Genomic DNA, 20481 nt, shown 5'->3' with positions numbered 1-20481 from the left:
GAATCCATCCAGCGCGTATTCATTTAACAACTAATTTTATAGACTAAGCACAATATTCATCAAAATGAACCACTTGGGTTAAATATGAGCCTAGAAAATTAATGTTCCTAATCATCCAAAAACAAAAACATAAAGACTAAAATCTCAAAGAATTAAGAAATAAGGACTATAATTTCTAAAGATCAAGCATGGTTGCTTCAAACTCTTTCAACTTATTAATGAGATCAAAATTCCAAAAGAAATCAAAAGATAGACATTTAGGATGCAACGAGGCACAATCATTTTGGCAAGCCGAACTCATATGCAATTTGAAAGTAGTAACAAATTTCAAAGACTTTACATTTTAACTCGAATAAAAAGAAAAATAACACTTTAGGACATAGAGACGACTTAAACATAAAGACAAAGGAAAGCAAAACACCAAAACTAAGACGAACACTTTAGCACATATTCTTATTTAACAATATAAGAGTGAATCTTAAACGAACTTCATGAAAAATGTATAATTTTAACGATTTAGCTCAACATAAATGTGCAGATTAAACCTTCAACTAAAAAAAACTCAAATTCTAAAGCGAATTTAGATAGTGCCTTAGAAGAGACAAATTAACTGACCAAGATTGTTTCACCTCTTTCCTCTCTTTTGTAAATTCAAAGTAAACTTTGCATAAGGTCATAAAGCGATCCTCGGGTCAAAATTTTTGGCTTATAAACCAACTCCACCTTTTCCATTGACATTACGGATCAAGGAGCACTTAGGGACGGTCTAATTATGCATCAAAGAGGAAAACTTGAACCAAAGTAATTTTCCAAAAAACTAAAACTGAACCCGAACAAAATCGAAACCACAACAATTAAGCCACAAACAAAGGAATCTTCGGGTTGAAATTTTGGCTTATAAACCGACTTCATATTTTCATTGATATTAAAGGTCAAGGAACATTTAGAAGAGGTTCGACTATGCATCAAAGAGGAGAACTTGAACTAAAGTAATTTTCCAAAGAACTAAAAATGAACCCGAACAAAATCAAAACTACAATGATTAATCCACAAACAAAGGGATCTTCGGGTTGAAATTTTAGTTTGTAAACCGACTCCATATTTTTCATCAACATTAAAGGTCAAGGAACATGTAGAAGCGGTCCGACTATGCATCAGAGAGGAAAACTTGAACTAAAGTAATTTTTCAAAGAAACTAAAAGTGAACCCGAACAAAATTGAAATCACAATAATTAATCCACAAATAAAGGGATCTTCGGGTTGAAATTTTGGCTTATAAATTAACTCCATATTTTCCATTGACATTAAAGATCAAGAAACATTTAGAAGCGATCTGACTATGCATCAAAGGGAAAAATTTGAACAACTATAGCAATTTTCCCAAGAACTAAAAATGAACCCGAATAAAATCAAAACCACAACGGTTAAGCCACAAACAAAGGAATCTTCCGGTTGAAATTTTGGTTTATAAATCGACTTCATATTTTTCATTGACATTAAAGGACGAAGAAACATTTAAAAGTGGTCCAACTATGAATCAAAAGGAAAAACTTGAACAATTATAGAAATTTTTTCAAGAACTAAAAATGAATTCGAACAAAATCAAAATCACAACGGTTAAGCCATAAACAAAAGGATCTTCTAGTTAAAATTTTGGTTTATAAATCGACTTCATATTTTTCATTGCCATTAAAGGTCAAGAAACATTTAGAAGTGGTCCAACTATGCATCAAAAGGGAAAAACTTAAACAATTATATCAATTTTTTCAAGAACTAAAAATGAGTCCGAAGTAACACAACAAAATCGAAACCACAACGAGCAATGATTAGGCCAGAAACAACATACTAGAACTAAAAAAGAAAGATTTTGCAGTAGATTGACAAAACTAAGTGAGATTACAACCTTCAAACACAACAAAATAGCATTTGAGTTATATGATAACAATAGCTTAAAACACAACAACATGGAGCTAAAATAGTGAATAAGAATCAATACAACAATAATATAAAGCAGTTTCATCCAAAATAATGACACAAAGACAATAATCATCACAGACAAATTCTATGGCCATCAAAACCTCTGCAGTTAACAATTTCAGTCTCATTCACAATTGCGACTAAATAAATATTACTACGAAAAAAGAGATAAAGAAGAAATTGATAATAAAAATAAAAGAGAGAAGTGTGTTCACCTTTTTCAAGGCAGTAAAACGAGACTGCGAGTTTCGTCGGAATCAACCACTACCGGAAAACATCGCCATCAACTCAAAAATTTTAATTAGCCAACCAATTTTTATGAAATAATTTTTTTTTACTAAAAAATATAACTATTTTGCTCAAAAGGGTCTTTCACCTCTCAAGCCTTTTTATTATTTGCTCCCAAATGAGCTATTTATATATGGATTTTGGGAACCCAATTGCATTTCTATTAATGTGGGACAAGAAATTTAAAGGGCATTTTAGGAAGAGAATAAGGGGATGAGCTGGCAACCAATTGTACAAATATTCAAAATTTAAAATGATTTTCGGATTGAAATTTTTACGGTTGCTACTATTTTGCTAGTTATCGAGTCAAAGGGTCGGGTTTGGACGAGAAATAAGTCATTAGAGCTTCGTCGGGTTGAAATCGGGTTGGAACCCGGGTTGTCATTTGTTGGTCATTGTTATCGTGATTTCAAAAGTTGTTGGGTTCTCTTTTGCTATTGCGGCTGTTTGTTGGAGAAGAAAAGAACACAGGGTCAGGTCGAGTTGCCTGGTTGATCTGTTGTTGTTGGGTTAATTGGGTTTGATTTTAGGCTGCTGGTGGTTTTTAATTGTTGGGCTGAGTAGCTAGCAAGGGTGTGTTGTTGGGCTGGTAATGAAAAATAAAAAAAATGAATTGTTGGATGCTTAAAAAAAAGAATGGGTAGAATTATCAAATTTTGGGTTGTAGTGTTGATTGGATAGGCCGGTTTTGGGGTAATTGAAGTGGGTAATAGGATTGTTAGAATTTTAGGGGTTATTTAAAACATAACCCCTAATTAAAATTTAGGATTTGACCGAATTTAATTAATATTTGATCAAATTGAAAATTAAATTGGTCAATTGCATTGCAATTGTTGCCAATTATGATTTCAATTATGGTCAACTTTAATAAATTGACTAAATCACATCAAAATTTGATACGAATTAATACCTTATTTAATTTCGAGCTTCTTGATTAAATAAAACCAAATGAATATTCATTCAAATTAATTATTTTTTAAAACAAATTATATTCAAATCAAGATTTTGCCCATTTGACTACTTTTCAAGCTCAAGCTCAATAAAAGTTCAATTTTGATAAAAATATTTATTTAAATGACAAAATTTATATAATCTCGTAAATGTAAATACGAAAAATATAATTTTCACTTAAATGACAAAATTAACCCAAATAAATATTTTAGAGCATATTTATCCGGATGAGATAAATATTTTAATTTTATTAAAAATAGACGAATCTCAGGATTTAATTTAGTCGTTGTTGACAACCAATTTTGACCTCCCGATATTACTTTTAGGCTGCTATTTTTTATCAAAATTATTTAATTTTAATTATTAATATTTTTACACATTGCTCTTATATTAAGTGCATACTAACGTGTCGCATTCATAATTTAGAAAAATGCATAAATTATTTTATTATCTTTTAGCATCATTTTTATAATTTTTAAAATCAAATACAACATTTTATGTGATTTTATTAATGAAATTATTTTTTCACGTAATTGTGCACACTCACATTTTTTACAAATACATTGTCTAGTTCATACCTCTCCGGAGGTAGCGGTATGGACTGCGTACATTTTACCCTCTCCAGACCCCACCATGTGAGAATACACTGGGTTTGTTGTTGTTGTTGTTGTTGTTGTATTTGTTACTATTTATTATTATCATTTTTTATCTCTACTATTATTTAAAAGACATCCTAAATTGAAATCACCTTGCACATTTTATTTACCTTTTAGCCATTTTCTATCCATTTCTACCCAATTTTAACCATAAATATTTCAATTGTAACCCAAAATTGAAATTTTAATTGTTGACCCTATTTTAATCTCAGTTGTTGATCAAAATTGATCCAACGGCTGAGATGGCTTCAACCCTTTCTTTCCTTTTTTAAATCATAAACCTAAACCCTAATTTCCTAAACCAAAAATCAGTCGCGCCACCAGCAGCAGTCATCCCCTCCACTTCTCCACTGCCATGCAATCACCAATAATCAGCCTCCACGTCACCGGTGTCACCTCCAGCAATGGAAAACCAGTCGTGATTCAGCCCCCCTCTTCTCACCGATCGCGTTCTCGAAAAAAGCGAGAACCGTTGAGGTCCCTTTTGGTGAACCCAACTACTATGCGGTTTGATTCCTCACTCCTTTGATTACATATTTATTTTCTTCGATTTAATTTGCGTGTTCTTTTCTTCTATTGGTACAAATTGCCTAGGTCAATTTCTTAGATCTAAAGTTTGTGATATCTAAATTTGAATATTATTTCAATCCGCTTAGTTACGTGTTTATCTCGGAATTGTTACCGACTTCTGCTTGTTCTTGAAAAATGCTATATTTGGGTTATGTTGATTTAATTGATACCGAATAAAAGTTGAAAAAGTTGAATCCGCGTTTGTCTTGACTGAAAAATAACGGTGCTGAACTGATTTAGTAGATTGGTGAACTGATTTAGCCTGATTTTTTGTGGTTAGTTGCCTTGTGATTTGTCAATCAATTTTAATGGTAAATGCTAATGTTAATACGTCTTACTGTTATTATTTATTCTCTCTTAAATTAGTAGCTTTTTTTTACTCATCTATTTATGGTAAAGTGACTTTGAATCGATTTCATTTAAAGAACTTTTTTTTCATTACTTTATTCTTCTGTTTTGTATGAGTGCTGCCACTTATATGCTATTTGCCTCTTAGTACAATGCTTGTTTTTAGGGAAAATTCCAATATTATTTTTTGCACCTGCAATCAATTGATTTACCTTATTTATTTAAGGAAGGCAACTCCTTAATTGACTGGGAAATCAATATCCTTTCTTTTTGTCATCCGTATTTCCCCACTATATAAACAACTCTTATTCTCAATTAACAGACAGTTTTGAAGTTCGACAATCACAATTACAATTACTATTCTCTTAAACAAAACATCTGCTATTTTAATACGAGGAAATTAGATACTTGGGTTCTTTTGGTTTACCTTCAAGGCTTACTGGAAGCATCCTGCTATTATTCTTACAAGAGCTTGACTTTATTTATTTCTTTTACTTGTTGCTTACTGGTAAGTCTCTCATCAATGTATTTACATACTAGAAAGCATGCCTATAGGATTAGTTGAAACAATTGCTTGTTGCTTATATGTTGTGCCTTGTTTGATTGTTTCAATATGTCAGACTATGTGTGTGTTTGTCTCGTGTTTGGATTGTTCTTCTATTATATTCAACATGTGTTATTAGGAGGGGGGTTCCGAAGAGTCATCGGGATGATGAAATTGACTATGTTATTCTTCATAGCTAGTTATTTTTCTTTCTTCTTATGTTTTGTATTATTTGGTTTGTAATATTTGTAAAGACAATATTATTATCATTGATGTATAATAAATTTGGGGGGCTGCTTCGGAGGGCGGGGACTTATGTGCTCTATGAACGGCGTAGATAGGTACAACTTAGGTTTATGTGCAATACATGCTACGTGGATCATTTAGGCACACAAAAATAGGATTTATTAACATATGAATCATTTAGACGCTTTCAAATATTGCTTAAGTTTCTTTTAATATCCGACGCATTAAAATAAAGTTTAAGCATGCTAACATCTTAGGTCTACATTGATTTACAACATGATACTGCATTAATTTCTCGCATGTTAAAACACTTAGATTTGGTATGTCATTCCATGTTTTCAGCATATAAACAATATTTAAGTATGACAATCTTGTATGCATGTTAACCATTAATTTTATGCATATTAGTGAACTTTCAACATGATAAAAAAACTGTCAAAGAATTGAATTAATTAGGTTATAGCGCATTTTTAGGAGCATATAGGTTGCAGCATGTTAATATTAAAATTCCTGCACATTTAAACAATTTTCAGCATGTTACTACATAAATTCCAGCACGCTTCTGCACACTAAGATAAATTTTAGCATTTTAATATATTAGTATTCGGCATGTTTCAACTTGTTAATATAAATTCCTGCACTACTGACATATAATTTCATCATGTTAACATAATTTCCTGCACAACTTTAAGCATGTTGATTTTCTGCACTATTTTCAGCATGTTAGCATAATTTCTTGTATTATCTTCAGCATGTTAACATAATTTCCTGCACAACTTTCAACATATCAACCTAATTTCTTGCACTATTTTCAACATGTTAGCACTATTTCCTGCACTATTTTCAGCATGTTAACATAATTTTCCTGCACTACTCTTAGCATGTTAAATGTTAGATTTTAGGCATTCTCAATATGTCAAATTTTCGACTAGGTACATCATTGCATCCTTAGCATGTTAATGCATTTTTTATATTTTGGTAAAAATTTTATATTCTCATGAGTTGATAACACTTATTTCACTAGCACAATTTCTTGACACATTTACTACACTTTAGACACCCTCTTTTAATAATTTGATGATGCATTGTTACACATACGAATCACATTTGTCTTTTTCACACTGTCAATTGTTGAACACTTAGATATCATGCCTATAGTTTAATAACGTCAAAATAAGCTAATTATTTGTCTATGCATGTTAATTAATCGACGTTAATTAATCAAGAGGCTAACTTGGGATTCTTATGTGCTACTTGTTGTCCAAAGTATTACGCGCTTCGAGTCCTGGGCAATATAACTTTATTTTTGTCTAGAACACTAATCCAAAATAGTAAAGTCCAATGACTCTTGGATGATAGGTGGGACGATAAGTATTACTAAGAGACGTTAGTTTTATTCTTGTTATAGAACGCCCTTCGACCTGACATCCAGCCTAGGTGGGGTGGGACGGGTAATCATTCGAAAGTGATGATCCCAATATATATTGACGGCAACACTAATGACATTATTACTTGTCTAACAGTTTGACCGATGAGTCGGATGATGATTAAACAAGTTGGGATTCTGATCGAGGTGAGACCAAAATATTTCTTTGTTTAATTTGGACGATTTCTTTTTATTCTTTTATTTACTTTACATGTTCATTTATTTGGGGTATTTAGTTTATTGTAAGGCAGTCCCCTTTTTATTGTAAATTATGTTATTTCTTTCTCCTCGTTTGTTCGATTTACATACTTTTATTGATTTTATCACTTAGATGATTAATAGACATAATTAAGTGAAATATTTGTTAATTACTTTATCACCTAGATAAACATTAAATTAATAATAAAATAAGAGACCTTTTATTTGAACACGTAGAATCTCCACGTAAAGTATGAATTCAGTCGGGAACCACCTTTGTGGACCTCGAAAGGTGCCTAACACTTTCCTTTTGAGGTAATTTGAACCTTTACCTAAACTCTGGTGAACTAAGACAAAATGACAAAATAGGTTCGTAGTAGCCTAGACCGGTGCCCTAACGCACCTTAATACGTTAGGTGGCGACGGACGGACGGACAGATAGATAGAATACAATAAGCACCAGAAACGTAACAACTTCAAAAGCTAATGTGATTATTTTCACAAAGTTGTCTTATAATACCGCTATTTATAGGACTATATTATGAAATACGTACATTACTTTTAAATAAAAAATTTCTTATCGTATTACGTATAATAGATTTGTGATTTGATTCTTTGTCGGATCCTCTCCATAGCTGTCCTTTTTAAAAATCATAAGAACAAACACTATTAAAAGAATAATATCTTTTGACAATAACAAAAACGATAGTGATCCACAATATCCACAATTTGTTGTTATTCAAGAATATATCATAATCGTTGCCACTATTCAAAGACTAATTCATTTCCATCTCTCATTTCTCATTTCAAAAGTAAAAAGTTTAAAATAATATTATAAAATAAAAAACCATCATGTCCGGTGTATAATCTTAAGAACATTAAACAAACTTGTAGAATAAAAGTTGAGAAACTTACCATTTTCTTATAATAGATTCACTTTCAAACACTCGAAATCTTCTTAAACTGTTTTTTATGTATTGTGGACATTTACAATATCCGTAGAAATTTATCCTATATTTTATTTCATGATTATATAATAGAAGACATAATATTTTCATGTCTATTGTATAACTTATATGTATCTCAAAAGATAAAAACTGAAGAAGTTTTTGGACTTGCTAATTAAAAGGAGCAATTATTTCTTATTATACACAATTTAAAATAAATAAATGCCCCCCCTCCCCCCCAAAAAAAAAAAACTGATAATGGGGAGAAGCCTAAACTTAACTACAATAATTATTAATGATACTCAATAAATAAAGTAGAATATTGCTAAATTCTTTAATTTGAAAATAAGAAAACAATAAAAAAAATCTCAAATATTTTGTACTCAAATGTTTCATCAAAATAATCACTGATTTCAAATATTTTGTACTCAAATGTTTCATCAAAATAATCACTGATTTGCTATGTTATTATTAGTATCTAATATCTATTGTTCTTTCAGAATTCCATCATTACCAAATACACTCTAAAATTAATATGCCCCCGATTTTAATTTATATGTCTTACTTTCTTTTTTACGTTGTTTTAAAAAGAATGTCATTTTCCTTTTTTCACATGGAATGTTTAAGACTACAAAATTCAAAAGTTTTCTTTACTTTCTTAAACTCTGTCAAGTCAAAATTAAACAAACAAATCGAAATGAAGGAAATAATGATTTAACATTTCCATTAAGAGTTTCCAACATGTCCTAACATTGTGTCCTTTGGTGCATTGGAAAATAGGTGTATTATATTTTAGGTGACAATCCCATGAAGATGAGCTACATAGTGGGATATGGAAACAAATTCCCAAGACATGTTCATCATAGAGGTGCATCAATACCTATTGGTAAAACAAAGTACTCATGCACTGGAGGTTGGAGATGGAGAGACACCAAAAATCCCAATCCATGGCAGGAGGACCTCATAAATTTGACAAGTTCAAAGATTCGCGCACGAACATCAACTATACAGAGCCAACACTTGCAGGAAATACAAGACTTGTTGCTGCACTGGTTTCTTTAACTGGTAGTGGTGGTTTTGGTGTTGACAAAAATGCAATTTTCTCAGGAGTTTCACCTTTATATCCAATGAGTTCACCACCACCTCCACCATGGAAACCATAAATGCACGAAAATTCTTTATAATTCTAGCTGAAATTTTGCCTGGTAAAATGGTTGTCTTATGTACAAAATTTTGAGATTACAGACTTGTTTTAACTCTATTTATCTTGTGACATTCTGGCATAATAAAATTCTTGCATTGATTTTAAAGTGCATGCATGAATCGATTTGCTTTTCGATTCATCCTTAGTCTCATTTAAGAATAAACAGAAAAGGCTAATCCCTTATGATTGACAGTATAATGTGTATCTTCTCTTGTTTCGATCATGGAATAGACAAGATAAGTAAGAAAAAAGGATTTTTGTTCAAGAATGAAATCTTATTGATGCTGTCCATATCCGTTTCATCCTCTAGAGCCATATCACATCCTGAATCTAATGAAATAGGATGAATTCATGAGATGGTATTTTTGTATTTTCTATCAAATGCTTTCATAACCATAACGAAATACCTCTTTCAAGATTATAATAGTCAAGGTTTCTGTGTTCAAGACTTTTGCACTGCTTTGACTAATCTTGTAGCTTGAAATCTGATTGAAACCATGTTTACATTTACTTTTCCTATACTTCTTCCAATCTGAAAAGGCCTAGGCTCATGTACAGTTAGTGTTATCAAAAGCAAAAAGCGCAAAAGAACTCTAAGATCCGTTAGGATTAGAAACGCGAAGTGCAAGTTAAGCGCGGGCTTTATAGAAAAAAGGTGCAAAAGGAGAAGGAATACATGCAAATATATGTGTTTAGTCCAAGACTAATAATTATAAGGATGAATGACAAACACATGAATAAAGAATTTAAAAAAAAAATTATGAGTGTGGAACAGACTCGTCGGCAAGTAAAGAATGTCTTGGAGCCTTGATGACAGACTAAAACACACATTAAGCGAGACGAAGCACTCAACACATTTTGAGACTCACTTCTGGGCTTAAACGCGCCTTTGACAACATTGTGTATAGTGTCATAATTTGCCTTGACGAAAACATGTAATAAGGTTTGTTGTGAGACAACAATTGACTGCCAATGAACTTATAATAAGACTGATATAACTTCCATATATATTCATTTGAAAGAATAGCAACAGAGTGTTGCCTTACAATGTATATCGACTACTTCTGATGCATAACCACCTCCTAATACTCAGAAGCACCATATATATGAATTTTAATTTATTCTAGGGATTGATTAAAGAATGAGACGAAAAAGAACCTAGTTCTTTAGGTAACTATTGCTCAGAGAAAGAACCTGGTTCTTCTGGTGCAGCTCGCCCACCTCCGGTTAATGGACCAGACGCCACTCCTCTTTGATTCAATAAGCACCTGAAATACGCCAGCTTGCGAGTAGCTTTTGGATTCTTGGCAATGTTGTCACAAGCGGTCCATAGCCTCTCTTTAGTGCAGAAAGTACTCCAGCTATAACAAAGAAGTGATGTTACGAAGAGAAAGACTATTGGATTTAACATGTTCAAAGGGCATCCTATTCTGGAACCATATACGGAGACATGTCATTACTTATAGTAGAAGTAGCAAGGAACAGGAGTAGACACAGAAGTCATCTGATATCAGCACGAAATAATCTAGCATATGTGCTACTTAACAATGTTTGAAAAAATGGTTCAAGTAAAATGTATGTCCAAACACAACTTCTCGTTCCAAAATTATCAACTTCGAAAACTCAAATTTTCAAGTTTCAACTTCAAAATCTATGGCCTAATGGGAGCAAGATTTCAGGAAGACAATTCAATAAGAGAGAAGGAGTACCTGCAACTGCTGCTGCACGAGGCCATATGGTTGTTTCGATGTTTGATCCATCAATATGCTCACCCCACATACATACTTCACCATCAATAACCAGCCGTTGTTGATCAAAATATGTAATATTAGTTAGTGGCTCATTTGAATAGAAATCATGCCATGGCTTATCTATATGGTCCAAATACCAGTTGTCCTGGTTGCTAACGATGAGCCTGCCAGATATAATACAAACACAAGGTTAGTCCATCAAATGGTTTTACGAAAAGTTTCCAACCAATTTGGTAACACCTAATTTCTCACTTTTTGAATCACCTTAATGCTAATGTCCGTTAAGTTTCAAGATACTAAGAATAAAGGAAATAAAAATAGACAACAGATGTATGAACTAATATGGAGCTTCCAGCTTATACCAAGCAATAAAAGGACGTACCAGTTGTGAACTATAGTTTTTCGGGTTAACGGTGGTTGAAGAGGAAAGAAGGGAAAACCGAAGGTTTTTTTGAAACGGCAAGAGTTACTGTTTCTGGTGTTGTGTTAGTGGTAATAATAAATGGCAATAATGGGTTTTTCTGGTGTTGTGTTAGTGGTAATAATAAATGGCAATAATGGGTTTATTAATTAAAGAAAACAAACGAAAAAAAATTAAAAGAAAAAAATTAAAATGGAGAAAAAGCTCAAGAAATCCAGAAATTAGATAAATACGAATGGTGGATTTTTAGACATACCACATCATCATGTCTCTAATCCTCCTCTATATATAGAGAGAGATTATTATTATTATTACTATTATTATTATTATTATTATTATTATTTATTTATTTATTTAAAAAAGATACAACTGAGACAGTTATTCAACAACTATATTAGTTGTCCCAACAATTATCAAAATTATCCAACAACTTTGCACAATTATCTAATCACTTTGCAAAGTTATTGAATAATTTTAATAATTGTTGAGATAATTGCTATAATTATTGAGATAATATTTTTAGTTGTTGGAGTGAAAATATTAAAAAAATATTTAGAAATTATAGTATTTAGAAATTTGAATTATTTGCCAAAGATATATGCCAAGAAATGACAATGTAAAGTCAAACACTATTTGTCAATTTTTTTTCAAAAATTACTTGGAAATTCATGCCCTAGCAGGTCCTTACTATTTCTTAATTTGTGTGTCAAATCAATAATAGAAAACTATTAATGGACGGAGGAGTAAAACGAAGGATAATGTTGAAATGAAATTGATTTATATTCTCCCTGTCTATATTTACTTGTCCATTATCTATAATATATATTATATTAAAATTGTGAAGACCCTTAGAAAAGTGATTTGAACTTTTTACCCTTCATTAAAAGTCTCTTCAATAGACAAAATTGTCTTTTCATCTTTTTTTTTTAAAAAAAAAATTATCATTTAATCAAACTAAGGACTCCTACAAATATATAATAGAAATTAAACACTCCTAAAATATATAGGATAGAGATTAAGGACTTTTGAAATATATGGAAAGAAATAACCAACAAAATATTTATGGAATCCTAATAAAATAAATATACTAAATTTTGATTATTAATTTTTTTTTTAAAGTTAGGTGATCTAAAATAGAGATTCGGGTTCTCGTTTTGCTATTAGTATAGTTTTTCGTTGTTTTCTTAAAATATATTTTGTCCGTCCCAAATTTTTAAGTAGAGGTGCCACTTCCATAAATAATGGCTTTTATTTATGTTTGTCATTTTAAACTTCTTTTTTTGTGTGTGATTTAGGTAATGTTTTTTCTAAGTAGGAGTTTATTTGTCTTTTTCTTTTAATTTTTTTCACGTTTTAACTTTTTTGTAGGTGTTGAAATCTATAATATTTTTTTTTCTTATTCCTTTTTGGTTTAGACAATGTTTACTTTTTTAATTCCTTTTTGATTTAGGGTCTTCTATAGATATAAAAAATATTATTAGACAATCTCATTCATGAACTTTATCGTTAACATTGCTTCTGTATTTCTAATTTATTTTTTTTTTACGAATTTTTCTTTTATAGTAGATCTTAATGTTTGTTTTATTACTTTCTCTTATGTTTCTCACCATAAATATATCATTCATATTCTTTATCAAAATTGCAGTTTCTTGAAGTGAATTTGTCCAGAGGTATGTTTTCTAAAATTTTAGATTAGTTTTGAAGTTTACAATAATAAATGATGTATTTTTGATAAAGAATTATAAAGTGAGAAATTTCTTTGTGAGTTTTGTTTATAGTATTTCATATATAATTAGTGATTTAAAATTGAATTATTTACAATTTTGGACAGGTTATTTAGATCATCGCATTTTGTCACGAGAAATTGGTTGGTCATTAAGAATTCATGATAATTAGTAATGAAATTGACTTATTTATAATTTTGGATAAATTATTTGGATCGTCGCATTTCATTACAAAAATTTGATAGGTCGCTTTGAATTCATAATATTAGTTATCTTATTAACTAATTAAATATTTTTTTTTTATCTATGCTTATGGTTAAAAAAACTATGTGTACTATGTTCTGAGGATTATTCATGGGATTAGTTTTTTAGGAGATTTGATTTTTATTTATTAATTGTTTGGCTTATCATTAAATTTTTTTAATCACTGATTGTAGGTATGAAGAGGCCATCAACAATTTCGAGAATTGCTCCTTTTGATTTGAGGTAAACTTGAGAATTTTTTCTTAGTTTGATGTATATATATCTTCTCTTTTTTTATTTTTTTATTTATATTGCAATTTGAAGTGTTCAGTATCTGCATTAGAGTTTGACTGAATCCGAATTCACATAAAAAGTTTCATATTAGAGGTTAAGCACTCCCTATTAAAGGTGACTTGAAACTTATTGTTCAAATCTAAGGTTGTCAAGAAATTAAATCATAATACAATAAGGTAATAGTAACTTATATTATGATCAAGAACTATAGCTTTATTGGGTATCTTGGAGAAAATATCAAAAATATAATATGTGAAAAAATAGAAATAGATGAAACAATAAATTCATATCTTTTTTTAAATACTCTATTTCTAAATTTTCATATAGCATATTTAAAATTACAAGATTAAAATATATTTTATTATATTTCACATGTCTATAATAATAAAAAAAGATATTAGAAAATGTATGATGAATTATCATGTTCTTCTTCATGTACATTTTTTGTCTTCAAATTAATGTTGATTTTTAAAATTTTTAACTTGATAATATAATGTACACACAATAATTTATTCTTTTGATATTCATTTATTGTTAATTAACTATATACACGTGCAAAGCACGTACACCTAAACTAGTATGCATATATAATCTATATCTATAATCTATATAATAATAATAATAATATATTAAAAGTGTGAAGACTCTTAGAAAAGTGATTTGAACTTTTTGCCCTTCATTAAAATATTTTGTTATAGATAAAATCGTCTTTTCACATATTTTCTTCAATTATTATTTAATTATTTATGTAATATTTAAAAGTTAAAAATTAACTAAAATTAGTAATTAAAATTTTCTTTATTATGTTAAAAATCCTAAATAACTACGAAATTGAGAGTGGAAAGTTTCATGCTTGCAAAGGAAAACAAGAGATTTTTTGTTAGTTTTTTTCTCTTTTCTTTAGTTTCCTTTTCTTAGTTACTTAACTAATAAATCTTTAAAATATTTAATGGTTCAAATTATATATCAGTATGAAAAGAGATACAAGGTAAGCTGAGTCATTTTTTACTCTAATTAAAATTAATTCGTAATTATATTCTTAACCAACTTTATATCATTTTCTATACTTAATTAATTAAATTTTACCTTATATACACATTGAAAAATTTCTCAATTCTTCTACAAGAAACATACGTTCCTTTTACATTACCTTCTACTTTTCTTCTATATTACCTTATTTCTTTTAGTTAGTAAATTTAAAGATTATATGAATTATACATAAACAATTTTATTCTCTTCTTTTAATAATTTCTCGTGTGATTATTGATTCTACCCTTTTAATAGTTTCTCATGTTTCTCTTTCAGGCGAAAATTTTAGATTGAAAGTGACTTCCTCTATTGAAGGTTGGTTTTGATTCTTTGTACTTTTTTTATAATAAGGTTTGTGAATACAACTATGTAACTATTCTTTATGTGTCCACAAGCTAGACTTTCGTGCTTCTTTCTTTGTTGAATGAAGATATGACCTGCTTTATTTGTAATATGTATAAACAATAAATTATATATATTAGTGATATGAACATAAACATGTACGTGATATATTATTTGTTGAGAACTATATGTAGACAGATCAGTACGAGAAAAACCTATATCTATATCTATATTATTTATATTTATATTTATATTTTATAATCTATTAAAAGAGTGAATATCCTTAGAAAAATGATTTGAATTTTTTGCCCTTCATGAAAAGACTCTCCTATGAACAAAATTATTTTTTCACTATTTTCTTCAATTTATTATTTAATTCTTTTATTATATTAACTAGACTTCCTACGATATATGACTCCTAAAATATATGGAAGGAGAATTAATTAATATTTTTCTTTCTACTGTTCAATTAGAAAAATACTCCTAAAATAGGACTATATTAAGGAGTTACTTCTATAAATATTGAGATGCACGTTAAACTAGAGAATAAACCGGTTTGGCTATTGAGAGAATATGATTGATGCTCATCTAACTTGATTCAATTGCATGTCTAGATTGGTGGATGCTTGATTTTCTAACCCTCAATTTCACTGTTTTTGTAAGCATAATAGAATTCAACGTGTGTGTATATATATCTTCTTTGTTTTCATTCAAGTCATTCTTTAGGGTCAAAATTTTTGCTCAGACAAGAATTAGTTTGATCAAAATCGAAGCTTTATGATCACTATTATATTATTTTTTTTATAGTTTACAGGTCGTAGATGAATGTCGGTTGGCTTTGAAGAATTTCTTGTGTAAAGGTTACGTTTAATTGTATTGTTTTGATATCTTTATTATATTATTTTATTTTAATTTACAAATGTTAGATGAATGTCGGTCGGCTTTGAGAATTTTTTTTAGGTAAAGGTAAGGTTTAATTATATTATCGTAATATCTCTATTAGTTTATTATTTTGTAGTAGTTTACAGTTCGTAGATGAATGTCGATCGACTTTAAGGATTTTTGTGTGTAAAATTTAAGTTTAATTGTATTATTTTGATATCGCTTTTATCGTATTATTTTGTTGTAGATTACAGGTGATAAATAAATGTTGCTCGGCTTTGAGGAATATTTTTAGGTAAATGTTAGGTTTAATTGTATTGTTTTGATATCTCTACTTTGAGATTTTTTTTTATGTAAAAGTTAGGTTTAGTTGTATTATTTTGATATCTCTATTATCGTATTATTTTGTTATAATTTACAGGAGGTAAATGAGTGTCAGAAGATTTTGAGAAAATTTTTGTGTGTAAAAATTAGATTTAATTCTATTATTTTGATGTCTCTATCATTGTATTATTTTGTTGCAGTTTACAGATAGTAGATGAATGTCGATCGACTTTTACAAATATTTTTGGTAAAGGTTAGGTATTTAAACAAATATTTCATTTAGTGTAATGTTTAAACTCATTAAAGTGAGGTACACGCGCAAGACGCATACACCTAAACTAGTATTAAAAATAAATGCTCAATAATATTTATTCAGTTTAAAAAATTAATATATAATTTATCCATTTATAATGTTGTTCATAATGTAATGTATTTCACAAATCATTGACTTTATTCTATTCAAATGGTAAAATTATTATATCATTTATTATTTTTTAAAATTGTGTGTCAAAGCAATAGCAGATAAATCGGAGACGGTAATACTTTAAAGTTTTCATTCATTTTGAAATGTAGAAAAAAAATTCGAAAAACTAATTACTCCATTATTTTGAACCGGTGGGAGTAGCAACTAACCAGAATTAAGCTAATATGTTAATATTTGTTGGTAATCCTGAATTTTTTGATGTATTACGAGCACCTTTAAGAGAAAAAGTAAAATCTTGAAGGCTATGTACCTGGTGTAAAGTAAGCTGAAAGCTTTTTTTTGTAAAAAGAAAAAATTATTTCTTATTTTTTAAAATTGATTCGAGATAAGAGAAAGGAAAATGGAGGAGAAAATTGCAAAATAAGAAATCCAAGAAATTTAGTTTGTGGATTTTTTATTTTCTGTTTAAAATGAAGATGGAAATTTTAATTTGGACTTGCAAACATAGCGAGTCAAAGAGAAAAGTGGATACATCTTATCATCGGGAAAAGGGTCAAAAAAATACTCCTCCACTATTATTTATTGGCTATATTTATCCCTAGTTATATCACGAGGTTAAACATGCCTTTGTTGATAGCAAGAAATACAAAAATATTCCTCATTTTAACGGAAATGCACATGAACTAATATATTTGACTAAGATGAATTCGACGTGACATGCCACCTCATCACCAAATTATTTTATTTTTCTTTTTTAGTAAGTAATATTTAATCACTTTTCCATAATCATAGCATCTTCCCCAATTTCATTTTAATTGACCACAGAACTTCATTATCTGAAATTAGCAATAGAAAAGCTTCTTAATCTTGAATGGGTTTCATAAACAGCAATTTAATTTTATCTTTCAACTTAAAAAATCTCATTCAGTGATTAAGACACAATTCTTAAGAAAACAAATGAGAATTCAAAAGAAACAATGTGAATCTGTTAAACACAGAATATCACTAGGAATTTAGAGCAAATCTTTATTAAGCTTTAAAAGTAGAAAAATTGGGTTGACAGCAAAATCAAGAAAAACTACTGAAAAACATAGATTAAATTCATATAAAATAAAATTAGAACATGGCACAGATTAAAAGTAGCAATCAAATCAACTAAATCATAACGGAAGAAAGGTTTAGAGCAACATAATTGACAATTAGAAAAGAAAATGACGGAATGTACTAGTAAATCATTTGGGAAGCAATTAATTTATGCAAATGAAGAAGAAAAGCAAGGGAAAAAAAATAAAAGAAAAAATAGAGTCTAATAGTGAGTGGCATGTGTCCACCTTACCCAAATATTAGGTCATGTGAATTTTGTAAATTTTTATTAAAAAATGAGAAATATTTTGGGATAATTACATACTTAGCTAATATTGACTACTAATTATCTTATTTAGTCTAATTTCAATTAATTACAATTTACAACCTCCTCTTGTCTATTAATTTTTCATAATTACAATTTATAATCTCTCTCATGTGTTTTTTTCTCTACTTTCTATTACTTTTTTTTTTTTACTTTTTCACTTTTTTTTTCCTTTTTTTTCGTTTTCTTTTTCTTTTTTTTTTTCAATTTTTCGTGTTTTTTTTCTCCTTTTTCTGTTTTTTTCTCTATTTTCTATTACAATTTTTTTCTTTTTCTAGTTTTTTCTTCATTTTTTTGTTTTCTATTTCTTCTTTCTTTTATCAATTTTTTCTTTTTTCGTTGTCCTTTTTTTCATTTTGTTTTTCTTTTTTTTTTTTTTTTTTTTTTTTTCTTTTTCTTTTTTTTTTTTCAGTTTTTTTCTTCATTTTTTCTTTTTCTTTTTTATTTTTTATTTCTTCTTTCTTTTTTCAAATTTTTTGTTTTCGTTGTCTTTTTTTCATTTTGTTTTTTTTTCCTTTTCTTCTTTTTCTTTTTATTTTTCTCCTTTTTTTCTCTATTTTCTATTACTCTCTTTCTTTTTTTTATATTTTTCTCACATTTTTTCTCTCTTTTTTTTTTTTATTTTGTGCGAACTAGTAAACATAAATACAAGTGTGGACTATAAAATATAAATATAGAGGCGAATTATAACATACAAATATAAGTGGAAACTATAAAATAAAAATACAAATGTGAATTATAACATATAGATACAAGTGTGAACTATCATTTGTATTTTTTAATTATTGAAAAGGAACGATTGATTTTCTTTTTACGAATATTTGTTTGTATTTATTTATACGAGTTATATTTATTGATACAAATAAATATAATTTAATTTTTTATAAAAATACAATATGTATTTGTATTTTTAAAATCGTTGATTTCATTTGTTTGTAATTGTATTTGTATCAAGTGATATTTATTTATTTACATATACGAATAATAATTTTGACATACAAATATAAAATGGTACATTTGTATCAAATGATACATTGCATATTTATATATTTTAGAATCAAGAAAATACAATTAATGCATTTACTTGTTTCTATACAAATACAAATGATAAACTGTACATAATTACGGCTAAATATAATATGCAATCAACTTACAAATACAAATACAAAATAATTCTTTAAAAATAAAAAGACATCGACAAAAATAGAATACTAATATAAATATAATTTTAATATACAAAACAATAAAATCATAATACAAATATAATCCAATATAATATACAATCAATCATAAAATACAAATACAAAACAGTTCTTTAAAATACAAGTGCAAATTATATAAAATATAAATGATGGTGCGAACTAAAAAATAAAAATACAAGTGCGAACTATAAAATACAAATACAAACGCGAACTTTAAAATACAAATACAAATATAGTTGTATCAATGAATACAAAAATATAAATGACGGTGTGACTACAAATAGATAAATAATTATGGTATTTACGTTATTATCAATGACTTGTGCTCGAGTAGTTATATTTTTTAAAAATACAAACAATATAAAATAGAACAAAAAAATGATAAAGAAAATAAGTACAAAAAAAAAATTAAAAAAAGAGATAGAAGAGAGAAAATATATAAAAAAAGAAAAAAAAAAGAAAAAAAGAAAAAAAAAGAAAAAAGAAAAAGAAAAAACAAGGAAAATACGAAAAAGAAGAAATATAAAAAAAAAGAAAAAGAAAAAAAAATGATAGTGTTTTTGGTAAGACTAAATATGTAGTGTATTTATGTTTTTATGAATACAGACCATTAAGTAAAAGTGAATACAACGGCTGTTAATCGAATACAACAACTAAATGGTACTGTATTTATATTTTATATGAATACAAACTATTAATAAAATCGAATACAGCGGGCGTAAATTGAATATAGCGGCTATAAATGTTGATTATGTAAAATATAGCTATGAAAGGTGAGTTTTCCAGAAAAATGTAGCTATTTTTGAAAGATCCCCAAATATTTTTATATACTTTGCTAATGTGGGGCATTTGACCCCATGATATAACTAGAAATAAATATACTAAAATTTACATATATACACAACTTAAAGTTACCATATTACACTAAATACCAATTTGACAAAGTATTTACACAAACCCCAAAATAATTACACAAATTCTTCTTTTTTATTTTTTCTCTCTCTTAAATATTATACATCACAAAACACGCTTACATCTTCCGACTTTTGCTCCATAGTGCATCCATTACCCTCCCGTTATTT

At 28.4% G+C, this 20481-nt stretch overlaps 1 long non-coding RNA gene across 1 annotated transcript; it reads right to left on the bottom strand.

The window, feature by feature from the left end:
- Positions 1-9514: 9514 nt before the first annotated feature.
- On the bottom strand, positions 9515-11436 carry LOC107872407. Its single transcript, XR_007056036.1, has 2 exons — positions 11065-11436; positions 9515-10716 (listed from the first exon to the last, which is right to left on the bottom strand). It is a non-coding gene; the product is annotated as an uncharacterized LOC107872407 (long non-coding RNA).
- Between the last annotated feature and the right edge of the window lie 9045 nt (positions 11437-20481).

The sequence above is a fragment of the Capsicum annuum genome, chromosome 5 (assembly GCF_002878395.1).
Source record: "Capsicum annuum cultivar UCD-10X-F1 chromosome 5, UCD10Xv1.1, whole genome shotgun sequence".
Lineage (NCBI taxonomy): Eukaryota > Viridiplantae > Streptophyta > Magnoliopsida > Solanales > Solanaceae > Capsicum > Capsicum annuum.
The sequence above is the reverse complement of the archived record's forward strand: the minus strand, read 5'-3'. Positions and strand labels throughout refer to the sequence as shown.